Source organism: Myotis lucifugus, unplaced genomic scaffold (assembly GCF_000147115.1).
Source record: "Myotis lucifugus unplaced genomic scaffold, Myoluc2.0 scaffold_0, whole genome shotgun sequence".
Taxonomy (NCBI): Eukaryota; Metazoa; Chordata; class Mammalia; order Chiroptera; family Vespertilionidae; genus Myotis; species Myotis lucifugus.
In genome coordinates, this window is record NW_005871048.1 from 36173251 (window position 1) to 36193387 (window position 20137).

The following is a 20137-nucleotide window of genomic DNA, read 5'->3' on the forward strand; positions in this document are numbered from 1 at the left end:
GATAATTCTCTCTCATCATTGATGTTTCTATCTCTCTCTCCCTCCCTGAAATCAATAAAAATATATAAAATAAAAACATTATAAACAATAATACATGTTATGAAGAATATTATGTTTTAAGAGTATAAAAGTAACACAATAAAATGATGGGTCCCATAAAAAAAAAAAAAGGGCAGGAGTTGGTGTTATATAAACTGCGACCTACTTTACAGAGTAGAGAGAAAAGGCTGTCCAAGGAAGTATAAGCTGAAATTTACAGGACCTCTAAAAGAACCATGTGGCAAAAATAAAAAAATATTTTACTTATTTATTCTTAGAGTCCATTTACTTGGTGACAGTGTCATCTGCCTACAGGCACAAAATTCTGCTATTCTTTCTGATGCCTAGTTTCCACTACTACCTTCCTTCTTCAACCTCTTGCGTTAGCTATCACATTTTGTTATACACAATATTATGCTAAATTTATACTTCGGGATTCACTTCCTTCCCAGGTTCTTGACCACAGTGCAGCAGTACTAGGGCACTTAGTATTCTGCCTACTATATCAGTAATAATCATGGCAGATCAGATAATCTACATTATAGTGCTTTTGTAACAAAAGTACCTTATAAATATTAGTCATTCTACTGTTTCAAGGCTATTATAATTCCAACTTTCATGGCTAACATGGAGAACTTCCACTTCTACTATCTCCTGAGTAGTTCCTATTAGTCCTATTAAACCAACTCTCCCTCTGACAATAACTATAAACTTGGGCAAAATATTATAAAACAACTACCTAAAGGCACTATAGAGTGGCCAAAAGTAAGTGAGAACAGAATTTGGTAAAAGAGTGGATTTAGGATACAGGGAATTAAGGATTACTATTAGGTTTCTGGCATTCATTGAGACAAAGAACACAAGAATAGACATAAGTTTTTAGAGGTAAAGATTATAGATTCAGAGACACTCTCCAAATTGCTCTTTAGATATCCAAGAGGAGAGGTCATGTAGGGAATGCAAAATGTCTAAGATCAACTTTATCTTTAAGAGGTCTACAATCTAACTAGAGAAACAAAGAACAGATATAAAAGTAAAATAATGATTGTAAATAACAGTAAAAGTTTAGAGAAAAAAATGGATCAGAGTAAGCTAAAGCAGTTGAAAAAGGTGTTCTAAAGCTAGGATTTGAGTTGGGTCTTAAAGGATAGGAAACACTAGGGAACCCTAGTACACTGCTGGTGGGAATGCAGACTAGTGCGACCATGATGGAAGTTTCCTCAAAAAATTAAAAATGGATCTGCCATTTGACCCAGTGATCCTACTTCTAGGAATATATCCTACGAAACCCAAAGCACAAATCAGAAAGAATGTATGCACCCCTATATTTATAGCAGCACAATTTGCAATAGCTAAGATCTGGATACAGCCCAAGTGCCCATCGGTAGATGAGTGGATAAAAAAGCTGTGGTACATTTATACCATGGAATACTATGCAGCAGTAAAAAAAGAAGACTCTATTACCCTTTGAGACAGCATGGAGGGACCTAGAAAGTATCATGCTAAGTGAAATAAGCCAATCAAAGACAAGTATCACATGATTGCACTCCTATGTGGAATCTAAGTAACAAAATAATGTTACTGATGAATGGAGTGGATCCAGAGACATGGAAGCATGGAACAGAGTGAGGAATCTCAGAGAGAAGGTGGGGTGGGTGGGTGGGTAGGAGGTAATCAACCAAAGACCTTGGATGCATATATGCATAACCCATGGACATAGACAATAGGGTGCTGAAGGCCTGGTGGGGGGTGGGGGTGTAGGGGGACTAGGGGTGGCCTGGAGGGGGTCAATGGGGGGGAAAAGGGGGACATGTGTAATACTTTCAATAATAAAGAATTATTTAAAAATAAATAAATAATCGAGAGCAATAAAACACTTAAAACAGAAAAACAAAGAATAGGAAGTACTAAATATGTGAAGAAGAGCAGCCCAAATTCAAAAAAGCACATGAATAAAGCATGAGAAATCTTGGTGGGAGGAAGGGGAGTGGCAGAAGTAGAGGGTACACACTAGGTAGTCAGGGGATCACACTGAGTCTATAAATGCAGCACAATCTAATAAGCAGTGAAACCATCTATGGAGTAGAAAATAGATGATGCATGTGGTCAATCCACCCCATTTTACCATCAACACCAGCATCATCTGGGAACTTGTTAGAAATATCAAACCTCAGGGCCAACTCCAGACCCACAGAATCAGAATCTGAATTTTAACAAGATCGTTCATAAAGTAGGCTGGTCAAAGTTTGAGGAGCATTCTTTCAGTGCTGCTTTGTGGGTAAATATATTAATATACCCATTTAACTATAATGTGAGGATGTCTCTATAAAGTTATATAAATTATGTGTTCCATATTCAAATACGTGCAGTTATGGTATGTAAATTTTTCTTGAACCTAAAATAATTTTTCCACTTACTTTCTCTCACTATATTTACTGTTATTTTACATTAGATCAATTAGCACTGTTTAACTAAAATTAAGCCAACATTCCCATTTCTCATGGCTTAGTTCTCTATTGAAGCACTTTTACCTATTCTAAGGAAAAAAAGAAAAAGAAAAAAAACCTTTGCTACTAAAACCAATCACAGAATGACCTTCATCTTTAGACGAGAGGTACAAGGCTATTCCCTCTCTTCTTGTCTAATGTCCAGTATCTTATCTCCAGTACATGGGTCATTCAATGAAGTTGGGATGTTTAAAGCCAACAGCCATTACAATCACCAAATTAATTCTCTTCATTCTGATGACATACTTCTTATTGTGTTGGGGTTTCTTTAAATTTTAATTTGGTCTTATACTCCTACAAAGAAACAATAAAATGATCATGAAGATATTCCAGTTCTTTTGAGAAAAATCTGCTTTAAAAAATCTAATTTAGAATAAACTAAAAAATTACAATAGAAATAGATTTCAATAAGCTGTTATCATTTCTATGCAAAAAGCAACAGCCCTTGTACAGTAAATATAAGCAACAACCAGCAAGGATTCCATTTACAACAACAAAAAAGAAAAATACTTAGGACTAAACTTAGATCTATTAAGAGCCATGTAAATAAAATGTTAAAAGAGGCCAAAAGACAATGTAAATAAATGAAAGACTAATAAAAATACCAATTCTTTTTTTTTTTTTTTTTTTTTTTTTTTATTTTATTGATTTTTTACAGAGAGGAAGGGAGAGAGATAGAGAGTTAGAAACATCGATGAGAGAGAAACATCGATCAGCTACCTCCTGCACATCTCCCACTGGGGATGTGCCCGCAACCCAGGTACATGCCCTTCACCGGAATCGAACCTGGGACCTTTCAGTCCGAAGGCCGACGCTCTATCCACTGAGCCAAACCGGTTTCGGCTAAATACCAATTCTTTCTTATTAAATTAATTTATAAATTTCACACAGTAATAACATGGCCTCTTGACATTTTTATGTCATAAGAAAAGTCCAACATTCACATGGAAAAATAAGAGGACAAAATAAAAATAAGGAAAATTCTTTAATAAACTGTATTTGTGAAGAAGGGCAATGGCCTTACCAGGTAATATAAATATCTGCTATAAGCATCAAGCACAATAAAGTAGTAAAGAGTTCAGATATATGAAAATTTACTGCATGATAAGTCTGAATCATTCAAAAAACCATTTTTGTGATAGCTGTCATTTCATCAGGAAAAATAAGCTGGGTCCCTACCTTATTCCTTATACCAAAATAAATTCCACTGGCTCACAATTTAAATGCAAATAACAAAATCATAAAACTAGGAGAAAAAACAAGGGGTGTTTTTGTTGCTTTAAATAATCTCATTATGGGGGACTTTAAAGCATGACCCCAAATCTAGAAACTATTAAAAGAGTAATAAACCTTGCTATAAAATCTTTAAACTGTATAAACAGGCATAAAAAAATAAAATCGAGACAAATGACAAAGGGAAAAATATTTGCAAAACATAGACAATTTCTGTAGTCACACAACACATTAAAAACCAGTAAAGAATGGAATGGGTTCACAGAAATGACTCGAACAAATGAAGACTCACTCATGAGAATTGCAAAATAAATTACAAACTAAAACTTTCCATGGATAAGATAAGAAAGGTTTTGAAAATAGAGTTTTGTGTTGAAAAGGAGATAAAAACAAAGCAATTTAAACAAAATGCAAATTCTCTTTGACCCAGCAATTCCTCTTATAAAATCTATCCTATAAATATACTTTCACATCTGAGAAAAGATATGCTATTTTAATAGCAAGAGCAAAAGATCAGTAAAAAATAAAATAAAAATCCTGTGTATCAAAACAAATCCATTCAATGGAGTATTATTTAGCCCTTAAAAGAAACATAACCTAGCTCTAGCCGGTTTAGGTCAGTGGATAGAGCATCTGCCTGCAGACAGAACAGTCCTGGGTTCAATTCCGGTCAAGGGCATGTACCTGGGTTGCAGGCTCCTCCCTGGTCCGGGCCCTGGTCAGCGCTCATGCAGGAGGCAACCAATCGATGTGTTTCTCTCTGTCTCCCTCTCTTCCACTCTCTCTAAAAATCAATGGAAAAATATCCTCAGGTGAGGACTAAAAAGAGAAAAAGAAAAAAGAAATATAGCCTAAGAGAAAAAACCCCCAATATGTATACTAGAGTATATAGTATTTATGGGTTGTTTAAAACATAGGGAGTATCAATGTCCTATATATATTTGTATATGTGACTGAATCTGAAAATAAACTCTTATGGGTGATTACCTCTGAGAAGGGGAACCACAGACAAGAAATGAGGGTAGGAGGAGAGAAGATTTACATTTCAATTATACTTTTTCAATCATGATCTATCAAGTGAATACATACTTTTTTTAGAGAAAGGTTGTTGTTTTTTAATTGAATAACCTTATGTAAGTTTCAGGTGTACAGTATTCCCTTTACCTATTTTGCCCCCCACCCTCTGGCAACGACCAATCTGTTGTCTGTTATCTATGAGTTTGTTTTTGTTCTTTCATTTCTTTATGTTTTATGTTCCACAAATGAAATCATACGTTTTTGTTCTTTTACATCTGATTTATTTCACTTGGCATTAATACCCTTAAGATACATCCATATTGTCGAAAACGGCAATATTTCATCTTTGTATGGCCGAGTAGTATTCCATTGTATATATAGCTGACCTCATGCAGCTGAAAATACGTGTATAACTAAAGTAGACCCTCTGTATATGCAGATTCCCAAACTTAGATGGAAAATACTGTTTTCTATCTGTGGCTGGGTGAATCCACAAATTTGAAACCCAGGGATGTGGAGGGCCAACAGTATTATTTATTGGAAAAAATCCTTCTATAAGTGGACCCGTGCAGCTCAAACCCAGTTGTACATAACTGTATATACCACATCTTTAACTATTTTGTCTATTCTTTATCCATTCTACTGATGGACACTTAGGTTGTTTCCATATCTTAGCTATTCTCCTATATAATAAAAGTGTAATATGCAAATCGACCAAACAACAGAATGACCAGTCAGCAGGGGGGTGGGGCTGGCAAGCAGGCAGCGCCCGGCCAGCCAAGGTGTGTGCCAGCTGGCAGAGGGAGGGAACGGCGATTGGGGGGGGGGGCGCGGCAGTGACCAGCGGCATCAGAGGGGTGATTGGGGGCCCGCCCGGTTGCTTCCCGTAGAGGGAGGCCAGATTGCGGCCATTAGTAGAACATCCCCTGAGGACTCCCGGACTGTGAGAGGGTACAGGCCAGGCTGAGGGACCCCCCCCCCCCAACTCCAGTGCACAGATTTTCGTGCACCGGGCCTCTAGTTATAAATAAGGCTGCAATGAACAAAGGGGTACATATATCTTTTCAAATTAGTGCTTTCATATTCTTCAGTTAAATACCCAGAAGAGGAATTGCTAAATAATACAGTAGTTGTATGCTTAATATTTTGAGGAACCTCCATACTGTTTTTCACAGTGGCTGCACCAATTTACAATCCCACCAATGGAGTTAGAGGGTTCCCTTTTCTCCTCATCCTCTCCACTTGTTATTTCTAATAATTTTTATAATAGCCATTCTAACAGGTATGGGGTAATAACTAGTGGTTTTGATTTGCATTTCCCTAATAATTAGTGATGTAGGACATCTTTTCATGTGCCTGTTGGCCAACTGTACATCTTAAGAAAGGTTTTATATTCTATCCCATCTCCACTTACCCACACACAAAGGTATTTTGGCTTACAAATACAACTTTTCCAAAAGATAAGGCATAAGAAATAAGAAAATACTACATACTTCTCTTTCTGTGCCCACCTATCTATTATTTTTAAGTAGATAAATCTTGTGTTGAATCAGCTGTTAAGCTACAATTGAAAAGAAGTATTATAAAAGGAACAGCAGCTGTATGAATGATCAATTTATAATTACAGCACTTTTCTCAAGTCCCAGAAATTAATTCTAACTGGTGGCGCAGCTACTCACGTCCAACACAGCTTTACCACCTCAAGACTACAGCTATCAGAAACATAATAACCAGATTAAGGAAGGATAGAACAAGAAAACTGTATTTAAAAAAAACCCACAATTATAGTCCTTACAACGAATTATAAACTATCTTTTAATAGTTTTAAAGGCAATAGTTCTCTCCTTACAAGAAAATGTACATTCACAGAAGCCCTTTATCTTTTATTCCACTTGAAAATGGAAAACATTCAAGATTATTTTCTATGAAGTTTTAGGAATAGCAGAAATTAAAAGAATGAGGGGGGGGAAAACCAAAATAGTAGCAACATTTCTCAATTGTAAAGTTCCCCAGAGTCATTTACAAGTGATCAAATGCCATGATTCAACAGTAAGACAATCCTCAGACACAAGGTTTCTCTGAGCTCTTCTTACAGAGACACTAAAGTAAATGTTAACACAACAAACAGTTTAGATACTATTTTCTGCCAAAACAAAATCAAGTCATTGTATGTTTATTAAGTCATAATTCCACTCTACACAACTATGTGCAATGAAAAAAGAAAATCAATTATTCTATTTAAATATTAACACATTTATATATATTATTTCCCACATGCCTTCTATTCTCTAACAGAACAGTACAGTACTTTACAAAGCTATTATGCAGTAACTAAACTTAATACTCTTGCAGAGAAGCCCAAGGCATCTCACCTAACACTGCTAATTTATTAATTTGTCTTCTTTGCTATAAAGTTTCATGTTTTTCCAACATTAGCTTACCTTAAAACCAATTATAGCTTCGTTGGCAATCTATTTTAATCTAAATATCTGCAAATAATGTTTAAGGAAATGAATTTTAAAACTTCAAAAGATAGAGTTTACTAATAAGCACCAGACTTTTTAGACTTTTAGACTCTAAACCAGGGGTGGGCAAACTTTTTGACTCGAGGGCCACAATGGGTTCTTAAACTGGACCGGAGGGCCGGAACAAAAGCATGGATGGAGTATTTGTGTGAACTAATATAAATTCAAAGTAAACATCATTACACATAAAAGGGTACGGTCTTTTTTTTTTTTTAGTTTTATTCATTTCGCGGGCAGTAGTTTGCCCACGGCTGCTCTAAACCATTTCCTATAATCCGTGATAAAAGAATTCAACTGCTAAAAGAACATAACCACTAATCCAGCGGTTCTCAACTTGTGGGTGGCGACCCCTTTGGCGGTTGAACGACCCTTTCACAGGGGTCGCCTAAGACCATCCTGCATATCAGATATTTACATTACGATTCGTAACAGTAGCAACATTACAGTTATGAAGTAGTAACGAAAATAATTTTATGGTTGGGGGTCACAACATGAGGAACTGTATTTAAAGGGCCAGAAGGTTGAGAACCACTGCACTAATCTGTTATAATAACAATTTAATTTTCTATTTTGCTAACCCTATAGATAATGCACATTAAAGAAAAAAGTAGAAAGAAGCCCTAGCCGGTTTTTCTCAGTGGTTAGAGCAGCCCATGCACTGAAGTGTCCAGGGTTCAATTCTGGTCAAGGCAGGTACTGTGGTTGCAGACCCGATCCCCAGCCCTGGTAGGGGCGCGTGTGGGAGGCAACCAGTCAATGTGTCTGTCTTTTATTCCACTTGAAAATGGAAAACAGCCGAAACCGGTTTGGCTCGGTGGATAGAGCGTCGGCCTGCGGACTGAAGGGTCCCAGGTTCGATTCCGGTCAAGGGCATGTACCTGGGTTGCGGACACATCCCCAGTGGGAGGTGTGCAGGAGGCAGCTGATCGATGTTTCTCTCTCATCGATGTTTCTAACTCTCTATCTCTCTCCCTTCCTCTCTGTAAAAAATCAATAAAATATATTAAAAAAAAGAAAAAAAAAAAGAAAATGGAAAACATTCAAGATGATTTTCTATGAAGTTTTAGGAATAGCAGAACTATTAATGTTTAAAACACATCATTGTTTTTCTTTGTCTCTACCCTCCTTTCCACTCTCTCTAAAAATCAATGGGAAAAATATCCTCAGGTGAGGGTTAACAAACAAACAAACAAAGAGTAGAAAGAGAGTTGGATTATGTGGGATTAAGGATGTTTGGAGTGTATAGGAAAAGCCTGAATTTAAATATAGAAAATGCAGATTGGCTAAATTTGAGAAGACACACTGATGGACATTAACTGAGTCAGAATGTAGATGGATTTGAATGAGAATACAACATGCCTGCAAAGGATGATTTCATAAGGGCTCAAGTACAACCAACATAATATAAAGATGAACAGTAGAAATACAGAGGAAAGAAGGAACAGGGGCCTAAGAATGTAAAGGTGGAATTATTCCTGCTCAAAAGCTGACACATCTCTCATGCAATTTTAGGAAGTTATTTTATTCTCTGGGTACCGTTTTTCCCCGCCGCCCTGATTTAATCCTGATAAGTCTAGGCTCTTAACCTATCTACAAGGTCTTAATTATTGATTCTTGAAACAGAAACAAAGCTCTGCCTGTTGCAAAATTTCTCTAGGGCAAGGACCCACAACTTTTAACAGGTTCTTAAAGGAGTCAGTGACAACAGTTAAAAACATTTTTTTTTCATGAACCTATTATAATCACTGCAACAGAAAAAAATCGCAAAACCACCCTGTGCCTCTTACTACTTTCCCCAGTGCCATTCAACTTGGTTTCTAACCGAGTAACCTATTACAAATATAGGACAGGAAGACACCTACTGTGTTTAATCATGGAGTCCCCATCCAGTACCTTGCCAACCAGAGTTAGTTCAAGGGTAATTCTTCTGACATCATGATTATAGGACTGCTACTATCCTTGAAATTCTTGGAGTAATTTTTGAAGTCCTAGATAGAAAATTTAGAAGCTAAACTCTTTTGTGCAGTTTCATAGATTTCTTCCCATCTCTAATGTGTCAAACCCAAGACTGAATGCCTCATTTTTTTCTTAATTAGGAACATAATCCAAAAATAGTATCTTAACCATTACATTATTATCAAGATATGAAAATCATTATGAAAACGGGTAACTCAGGACTAGCAAAGGAAAAGCAATGAAACTGGACCTGTGGGCATGGGATCTACATTAGGTTTACCTTAGACCTACCAGGTCTGTTTCCTCAACTGACTAGTAAAGACCAATGCCACATACATTTTTCACATTCACAAAGTACACTGCTCAACTCTGTTATTGTTTTGTAAAACTGTTCAATCATTTTTATTTTATTTCCATGTTAATCATTGATTATTTGTTAATAACTGTTAATTCTAAAATCCAATTTTAGAAAGTATAAGGGCCACTGACAATAAGGACTCATTCTGATACTTTAAAAATTGATTTTCAGATCCTTTACTTCATATATAAGTGGTAAATTAGACTTCATTTTACTCCTGGGAAAATACATGCTTTTAGTTAAAATGTTAGCTGCATGCAAACCAACTTTAAAAAGCAGATCAAAGAACATCTACTGAGCACCTACTGTGTAAAGAAGCCCTGGAGGCCCTAGCTGGTTTGGCTCAGTGGATAGAGCAGTGATGGCGAACCTTTTGAGCTCGGCGTGTCAGCATTTTGAAAAACCCTAACTTAACTCTGGTGCCGTGTCACATATAGAAATTTTTTGATATTTGCAACCATAGTAAAACAAAGACTTATATTTTTGATATTTATTTTATATATTTAAATGCCATTTAACAAAGAAAAATCAACCAAAAAAATGAGTTCGCGTGTCACCTCTGACACGCGTGTCATAGGTTCGCCATCACTGGGATAGAGCATCGACCTGCAGACTGAAGGGTCCCAGGTTCGATTCCAGTCAAGGGCACATGCCCAGGTTGCGGGCTCGATCCCATGTGGGGCGTGCAGGAGGCAGCCGATCAATGATTCTCTCTCATCATTGATGTTTCTATCTCTCTCCCTGACCCTTCCTCTCTGAAATCAATAAAAAATATATTTAAAAAAATATTTTTTTTTTTTTTAAAAAAGAAGCACTGGAGGATTTGAGACATAGGAAAATAAAATAAAATCCATCTTTGTCTCTTAGGGACTTACAATGTATTTGAAAGAGCAGAAGGGGTTCCCATAAACAGAAAAACACAGGGCAGCACTTACGGATGATATGAGCCGAATGTAACATAACACCTCTCTGATCTCTGAATTTCTGATAGAAATTCCTCTGGTTTCTGACAGTGGTCAGAAACGGCTTTCTACAGGATGACAATCTGACCTGGCCCAGGTAAGAAAGGTAGAACATAGACAAGCAAAAAAAGCAAGACATGGGGGAAGGAGGGTCCTGTACAATGGAGCATGGTATATGATGAAATCAGTGAACAATGGTGAAAAGAGCTTGGTTAGAATAATGAAAGGTTCATGTAGAGAAGAGAAAGAGTAATACTGGCAGGCTTACTCAAATGATCCTGAATATTAGGAATTTGGACTCTGTCTTCAGGAATGAAAGAGTTCATTGGTGTGTGTGTGTGTGTATTTGGGAGCAAAGTATAGAAAGTTTATATTGCAAGAAAGATGCTGGAAGAAAGCTAAAACTAGTCTAGGGATGAAATAGTGAGAGATTAAGCTAAAATGGCTTCAGGAGTGACATGGGAAAGCAGTAATTAATGCTGAGTGCGATTCCACAGTTCTTAAGTTCTAAAATTTATATTTAACATTTCTGAATTGGTATGCATTTACAAATCAACGTGTACATAAAACACAGTGTTGCTTTGCCTACATTGAAAAAACTGTCCCAAATTGATCATGTGTCATAATCAATCAGAACCAACAAACACTGGATTTGGAAGAACTGAACAATTCTGAGAATTAATGGGAGCGAAGCATTTCCAGAGAAATAGCAAAGACTTAGATTAAAAGCGGCTGCACCAGATAGAGCCACAGACCAAGTCAGGGATGGCAGATGGAGAATATGCTCTGGCCCAGCCACTGTGGCTAAGTGGTTGAGTGTCAACCTATGAACTAGGAGGTGACGGTTTGATTCCCTCAATTCCTGGTCAGGGAATAAAAATCAACAACTTATAAAACTTCAACAACTTATAAAAATTCAAAAACTTTATCTTCAAAAGTAAAAACCATGACCTGTGGCACAACAATGTGCTATAATCCTCCTTCTACCAATTATTTCATTGTATTTTCCAAGATTGCTACTTGACCCTAAAGGTACTTGACCTAGGCATGTGCCCTGACCAGGAATCGAGGGAATCGAACGGTCACCTTTATGGTGAATATATCCAGCCCTGCTATACTTTTCAAGTCATTAAGCTAGAAAAAAGGTTTAGGATTATTTCCAGAAAAAAAAATTGTAATTACAGTGCTGTCCTTGTAAAGACTGGAGTAAACTTGGCACATATTTCATACCAATGGCTTCACATTTCAGAAAGTGAACATTATGAGATTGGTTCAGTTAGCCCGATTACCTATATTATATATACAATTCAAAGGTGAAGCAAAATCTACATTAACCATCTAGGCCTCGTACCCCAAAATGCTGTAATAAGAACACTTACAAAATCCAATACTTTATCTATTGAATAAAATTAATTACATTATTTATAATAAAGAAAACACCAAAAGTATACCCAATTGTCCAAAACCAGATTAATTTTCCACTCCTTCCCAACCAAACATGAACAGCAATTTTCAAATAAAAAAAATCAGCATATGAAAATACCTACATTTTCTAAATAAGAAATAAAATTCTGAATTCTTTGAAAAACATACTAAATAAAGATGGAGGAAAAAGTTGACTATTAAACATGTACCATAAAGACACATTTGTGGTCCCCCCCCCCCATAAAGGCAATATTTTAAGTGGTGGCTGGACTTCTTAACCACACAACCCACAAAAATGACTACCCAAAATAGAAGTAAATCTGTCCAAGCACAATGAAAAATATTAGAATACAACATTTTGCAAGAGCAAGTATTAAAATACTGGTCAGAAAAATAAAATAAAATACGGGTCAGAAATGTCAGCACTTTAAAGAAAGGCAAGTTCAATTAAAAAGAATAAATGAAATAGTCTTATTTCAAGTTTTAGGTCTCATAGGCTCAATGTATAGAGTAAAACCTGTTCAAGAACCAACTCCAAGGCCCTCCAGGGAGCCAGAGACTTTATAACACACTATTTACAAACATATCAACAGGCTTCACTGTGAGTTTGCATATAATTTCCTTTTACTAAAATAATGAATGTTACTCATTGCCACAAATTTTTTAAGTTTAAATATTACTACGATAATAATCCTAGCCCCCTTTCTCTCTTAATCCTTCATTTCTTTAACTCTACCTGTGATAACCTTTTCATTTTCATTTAGCAAACCCAACACCAAAATTCACATGACCTAATATAAAATAAAAGAGAGGCAGGATTTTCAAATAAAAACAAGAAAAGTTAACATCCTTAACTGCCTTCCTCTCCCACCTAGCCAAAAAAATTAAGCCAATTATTTAGTAACTAGAGTCCCGGTGCATGAAATTCATGCATGGGAATAGCCCCTGGACCTGGCCAGTGATCAGGGCCCATCGGGGACTTCCAGCTGCCGGTCGGGGCCTTCCTTCCCAGCTGCCGACTGCCAGCCAGGGCCTTCCTTCATTCCGCACCACCCGCTGGTGGTCAGCACACGTCATAGTGAGCAATAGATAGAACTCCCAGTCTCCCGGTTGAACTCCCGAGGGGACAATTTGCATATTAGGCTTTTATATAGATAGATGTTATTAGGGGAAGGGGGGGATAATATTAACTATTTGATGTTATGAACTAATTACTTAAAATGGGAATAAACTGTGAGAGGGAGGAGGTATTTTTTAGATTGTAGCTTAGAATATACCAAATGCCCTAGGTTCTACTGTGTGTACGTGTGTGGGAGTAATCTTTGGGATTTCAGGTTTCTCTACTCACAAACAACATTGTTGATTATAATATATGTACATAATCAAAGTTTATAAAAAACAATCATCAGCCAGTCACTATTAATGTTTTTGTCCAGTGATGAGACATTAACCATGTACTTTAACCCTTTGCACTCCGCTGTCCCCTCTCAGGGGACATCGGAATTCTAGCATATCACTCGGATGTCCCCTCTCAGGGGACATTGCAGTTTATTAGTGATTACGGGGAATTGAGTTATTTCAACGCAACTTTTTGAGACACGCATGTTTCCCTGAAGTTTTATCTTGAAATGGCACAAGAAATTAAATCAAAATATCGTAAAATTACTAAGATATATACAAGAAATGTCAGCGGGTTTTGTGTCGGATTAAACAATAAACTACATATTCCCGATGTGGGACAAAGAAAACGGGACTGCATTGTGTGTTCTAACAGGAAAACACCTGGTGGCAGGCGTCAAACCACTTATTACTGTCAAACATGCACTAATCAGCCTGCAATGCATATTGGGGAGTGTTACAAAACTTATCATACTGTACAAAATTATAAACAATAAAATATTGGTTTTTTTTGCAAATATACATTCCTCGATGTCACCCAATTCATATAAGTCCAATATCATTATAATACGTTACTTGGTTCCAAAATTATACTAAATAATACGAGGGTCTGTAAATGCACGTTTCCGCCGCAAAGTAGCGTCGAGTAGCTGGTAGCCAATGTCCAGAATGGTTCGGAGTGCAAAGGGTTAATTTGACAATGGTTAAGTTGTTTATCAGCCTCACTCCCTTTCTACAGGGATGAAAATAGCCCAGTGGTTAAGAAAGCAGGTGGGAATCTGTCATGCTTAGATTTGAATCAGGTTCTGTATATTAGATATGTTATATTGGGCAAATTTTTCAATTTCTTTGAACCTATTTCCTCTACTGCAAAATCCCTACCTCTTAGGTTGATATGAAGATTAATATAAATAAGAGTTAACATTTACCATGTCCATACTACCCAAAGCAATCTATAGATTCAATGCAACCCCCATTAAAATACCAATGGCATACTTCAAAGATCTAGAACAAACTCTCCAAAAATTAATCTGGAAAAAAAAAAAGACCCTGAATAGCTGCAGCAATCTTGAGAAAAAGGAACAAAGTTGGAGGGATCACAATACCAGATATTAAGCTATATTACAAAGCCACTGTTCTCAAAACTGCCTGGTACTGGCACAAGATGGAACAGAACAGAGAACCCAGAAATTGACCCAAGCCATTATGCTCAATTAATATTTGACAAAGGAGGCAAGAACATACAATGGAGTCAAGAGAGTCTCTTCAATAAATGGTGTTGGGAAAATTGGACGGATACATGCAAAAAAATGAAACTAGACCAACTTACACCATACACAAAAATAAACTCAAAATGAATAAAGGACTTAAATGTAAGGCAGGAAACCATAAAAATCTTAGAAGACACTATGGGCAGCAAAATAGTAGACATTTGTCGTAGCAATATCTTTACCAGTAAAGCTCCTAGGGCAATGGAAACTAAGAAGAAAATAAACAAATGGGACTACATCAAAATAAAAAGCTTCTGCACAACAAAAGAAACCATCAACAGAACAACAAGAAAGCCCACTGCATGGGAGAACATATTTACCAATGTTATCTCCGATAAGGGTTTAATCTCCAAAATTTATAGGAAACTCATACAACTTAACAAAAGGAAGATAAACAATTCAATCAAAAAATGGGCAAAGGACCTAAATAGACACCTTTCGAAAGAGGACATACAGAAGGCCAAGAGACATGTGAAAACATGCTCAAAGTCACTAATCATCCGAGAGATGCAAATCAAAACAATGAGATACCCTCTCACACCTGTTAGAATGGCTATCATCAACAAATCGACAAATGACAAGTGCTGGAGAGGATGCGGAGAAAAAGGAATCCTCGTGCACTGCTGGTGGGAATGCAGACTGGTGAAGCCACTGTGCAAGACGGTATGGAGATTCCTCAAAAAATTAAAAATGGAACTCCCATTTGACCCAGTGATCCCACTTCTAGAAATATATCCCAAGAAAACAGAAATACCAATCAGAAAGGATATATGCACCCCTATGTTCATAGCAGCACATTTTACAATAGCTAAGATTTGGAAACAGCCTAAGTGCCCATCAGCAGATGGGTGGATTAGAAAACTGTGGTACATCTACACAATGGAACACTATGCTGCTGTAAAAAAGGAATTCTTACCATTTGCAATAGCATGGATGGAACTAGAGAGCATAAGCTAAGCGAATTAAGCCAGTCAGAGAAAGATAAGTATCACATGATCTCACTCATTTGTGGAATATAATGAACAACATAAACTGATGAACAAAAGTAGAACCAGAGTCATAGAAGCATCTAATAGACTGTCCAACCTAAGAGGGAAGGCAGGAGGTGAGGGGGTAAGAGATCAACCAAAGGACTTGTATGTATGCATATGAGCATAACCAATGGACACAGACAATGGAGGGGGGGAGTGTGAGGGCATGTGCTGGGGGTTGGGGGCAGCCGGGGAGAGGTCAATGGGGGGAAAAGGAGACTTATGTAATACATTAAACAGTAAGTAATTTAATTTTTTAAAAAAAGTTAACATTTACCAAGTATTTACTAGTCTAAGTGTTTTACATAAAACCTATTTTAAATCACTCTATGAGGCAGCAGTATTATTCTCCTCAGTTTACAGATGAGGAAGCTAAGGTACTGAAGAGAATTAGGTAGGCCCAAATTCACAAAGCTACTAAGTAGAGGACCAGGAAACAAACTCTTGAAACCTACCTATTAACTTCTATCTACAGACTAACAGAGATAATATATTTAAAGACATCCCCATAATACTTGACCCACAGGAAGCATTCAATAAAGGTTATTGTGATTACTGAAAACTAGAACCTCATATACTTCTCTACACATAGGTCACTCCAGTTAGGCCTTGTTATTGTCCATAGAAGACAAAGATTCACCTAGATAAGGAAGGTGAAGAGGAAGAAAGGCTTAGAGAAATAATTTTAGGAATTAAACATTCATTTTGTTAGTACAACTTCAACAAGCTATCAAAAACTTATGGGAAAAGCAGTTTGAATACTGAAACTACTAGTATAGGGAAAAGTACAAAAAAACAACACACCTTCAAGCTCAGCTAAGGAACAAAGTGAGGACAAGAAAACAAACACAAAAAACAGGAAGAAACACTACTCCTGGCCTCTTCTAATGCCCTCTGCATCCAAAAATTAATTAGGGCTTTTTAAAGCCTAAAAACCCTAGCAACATTGGATAATCACATTATTGCAGGGAGACCTAAACCTGGACACTAGCACATAAAACAAGTTGGCCTAAGTCCCAACCCTTGCAACACTGTGCTTATAAACTACCCTACATTCCTTTAAAAGGACACTGTAACTTCACTTTACAAACAGGAAACTAAAGTTAGAGGATGGAAAGTGACAACCTAAGGCCAAGCAACAAGTATCAGAATTAGGACAAAAACACAGATTTTCCTGAGCCATGTCTAATAAATTTTCTTTCCACTAAGCACAAATTAATGACAGTGTAGTAAAATGCTTCTCAACTAATCCTACCATCAGGATGACCTGGTAACCAATTTTATTTTCACAAAGAAAATGACCATTCTTGTTTATTGCTGTCTTCTCCCAGTGACTACTTACTTGAAGGCACTATTTGTTGAATAAACTAAGCTCCCCCAAGTCATCACCCTCAAACCTTAAAGTTACAAATAAAATCGCAAGTTATTAAAGGAACTTCATACATTTATTCTTAAGACAATTCTCCTCTATACAAAATGTCTAGACCATCAGGCTTCTTTTTATTTCATAGCCTATTCTACAAAACCCTGAACAATTGAAAATAGTCTATTATATGCTAAATGACCATATAAAATCTTAAATTCAAAGACAAAAGCATAAAAAGGAAATTCCCTACATTTAAGAAAACTCACAAAATTTTCTAGCTTTTTGCTGAATGAATCCTTTTCTGGTTTTAATAACTTACATACTGTGTTAAGGCTACTTGGTATTTGCAGTCCCCTACAAGAAGCTTGAAAAGCCAAATGAACTTCACCTCTACCACACAAACTCCTCCAAAAAGCACCAAGAATTATTATCCAGTCTTTACTGCCTATGCCTCTTACCCTTGCAACTTAGTTTTTTGCCTATCAACAACTGAGGGAATAGGTCAGATTCAGAGGGAGCAGATTCTGGCCTTTTAAAAAAGAGTAAAAGAAGCCTAGGAAACTTTCCATTAAAAACAAAACAAAGCAGACATACATTTAACCAAATAGGGAAGGCCACCTTGTGCTTTGAAGTCCCACTTCCAATAATATTCTACAGTCAATGAAAGATCAAATAAAGCAGCAATGGAGAACAGTGAGAGACTGATTAAAGTTACATGAACATTTGGGGAGTGAAGATTGCTAATTCAAACATTCTGCCTTTATGTTTGACAAACTAAACCTCTTGTTCACCTTCTCCCTTCAACACACACACAGGCGCGCACACACACACGCACACACACACCCCCCCCCGCCCCCCCTTATACTCAAATTACTAAAGTGTCTGTCCAACTTGACCTTGTTTTAGCAAGGAGGAAACATGCCCGATTTCATGTTTGTGAAATATTTGGTGGGCTGGGCATCATGTGATGTTAAATGGCAAGCAGAGAAACCACCACATAAATTAGTTATCAGGAAAACAGCCATCCTGTCACCAGTCTCCATGTTTCTGCTTTACAAAAGTGCTAAACTAGAGGCATATATTCATCTTTTTTTTCTATACTTATCTCTTTTTTCAGTGATATGAAAAATGACCAAAAATTTATTTGAGCACAGGATTGAAGAAAATGATTAGTATCTAAGTCATTATTTTAACAGCTTCCAGCTTTCAGGTCTTTCATCATAACTCTCAAGAATCCCACAAAATTTACTTAGCTCTATTATTCTTTAACTGTGTTTAACAGTAGCATAGCAGTTTGCACTATTTTCATGGGAATATACAGACAGAACAGCTCTCTTCATTGCAATACACTGTCTTTCCCCAGAGTGCTTCTACTATTTATACCTACCTAATCATGGATCATAGCTCACTGACCCAATAAAGTCCAACATCCTAGGGCTCCTGTCACTTCTATAATGTATATAGTTGGGGTTTTAGCAAGTCTCCAAAGTTTTATAGCTAACCTTAGTTTTCCAGAAAACTTAGTAAAGTCATAATTGGGAGGAGAGGTAATAAGCAAACAGTCTTGTTAGAGCTCCTTGCTCCTTCTGTTAAATAACCTCAGAAGTTAGGATTTGTTTTTGGCTGAGTCACTTTTTGTTGTTGTTAATCCTCACCCAGAGAAATTTTTCCATTGATTTCTTAAAGCAGAGAGAAAGGAAGGGAGAGAGACACAAGAAAAACATCATGTGAGAGAGACACATCTATTGGTTGGGTCGGGGGAGCGACCTGCAATTCAGGTATGTGCCCTTGATCTCAATCAAACCCTCAACCCTTCAGTCCTCGGACAAACGCTCTATCCACTAAGCGAAACAGGCTAGGTCATTCTAACATACAAATGTCTTTAGGAAAACTAGGAATGGCAGGAAAGGCACACAGTTGGACTAAGATAAATCTATGTTTGAATCTGAATTTGGTCACTCCTTAGTTGTTTAACCTTGACCAAATCTGTGTAACATCTTTAAGTTTCAACTTCTGCTTCAGCAAAATAGGTAAAAATAAAACACCGCTTAGCTCAAAAGATAGTGGGGAGGATGTAAGGAGAATGTGAAGTGCCCAATACCTAAGTAGCCAATAAATCAGTTACATTACCTGAGAGAAATACTGAGTTGAAAACTCTAGAGAATCCTTATTACATGAAAGAGACCATTAACACTTCTTGGAAGTCTCCTTTATAAATACCAGACACTTTGTTGGGCACTTTTTCATACTGTCTTAATTAAATCTTAAAATATCCGTTAAGTATTGTCCCCATTTCCCTGTTTTAAGAGTTTAAATAACTAAGCAGGTACAGAGGTGGTAAGTCTATATTCGAATCCAGGTCGTTCTGACTCAAAACCCTGGGTAGGCTCTGGTTACTGTGTGCTTTATGTGGATGGCTACTTATGAAAACATATGCTGCTTTCAAACAGTGGTTTCAACTAGAAAGAAGTTAGAATTGAGGACAGTTTTACAAACATAATAAATTCCTAAGTGAACACTGATTTATAGATCTTAATCAAGCCAACCATCATAGTTATTAAGGTTTGTTATCTAAAAGACCACAAATAATAATTTCAAGAATAATTGTCCTTATACAGAAACCATTATTACAAAACCTAAGTCATCAAAGGTAAGCCATAGTATGGGCCACCCATTGCACACACACTATAATACAATCTTCAGCTCTGACCAATGACCTGGGCTATTGCTGAAACCATTCCAAGATACCTTAGTGGCACTTAATTCACTTAGGGATTGAGTGCCTGTTGTATAAATAGCATTATTTACAGTAAACTCCTGTAAAAGTCCAAGACAAACCTACCCTATAATAAATTTGACACTTTATTTATATTCAAGATTGAGGTCCTAAGTGGTATACAATTCATATGTAATCTAAAAATAAGTTAAAAGTACTGTATAAATTATAGCTCTTCCCAAACTTATTTCCAGTCAGATGACCAAATTTGAGAATCATTAACAAAAACTTTTAGCAGAAAACAAGGTTTAATTCTTCAATATTTCAAAAGTC

The 20137-nt window shown here is 36.7% G+C and overlaps 1 protein-coding gene across 4 annotated transcripts in view; it reads right to left on the bottom strand.

The window, feature by feature from the left end:
• JMY (junction mediating and regulatory protein, p53 cofactor) overlaps positions 1–20137 on the bottom strand; it is a 65240-nt gene that overhangs the window by 40824 nt on the left and 4279 nt on the right. The window contains exon 3 of one of the 4 annotated variants that reach the window (XM_023750456.1): positions 18591–18767. The exons of the other annotated variants lie outside the window; for them this stretch is intronic. The gene's annotated coding sequence lies outside the window, so the exon portion shown is untranslated. The remainder of the gene's footprint in view (positions 1–18590; positions 18768–20137) is intronic. 4 annotated transcript variants of the gene reach the window in all.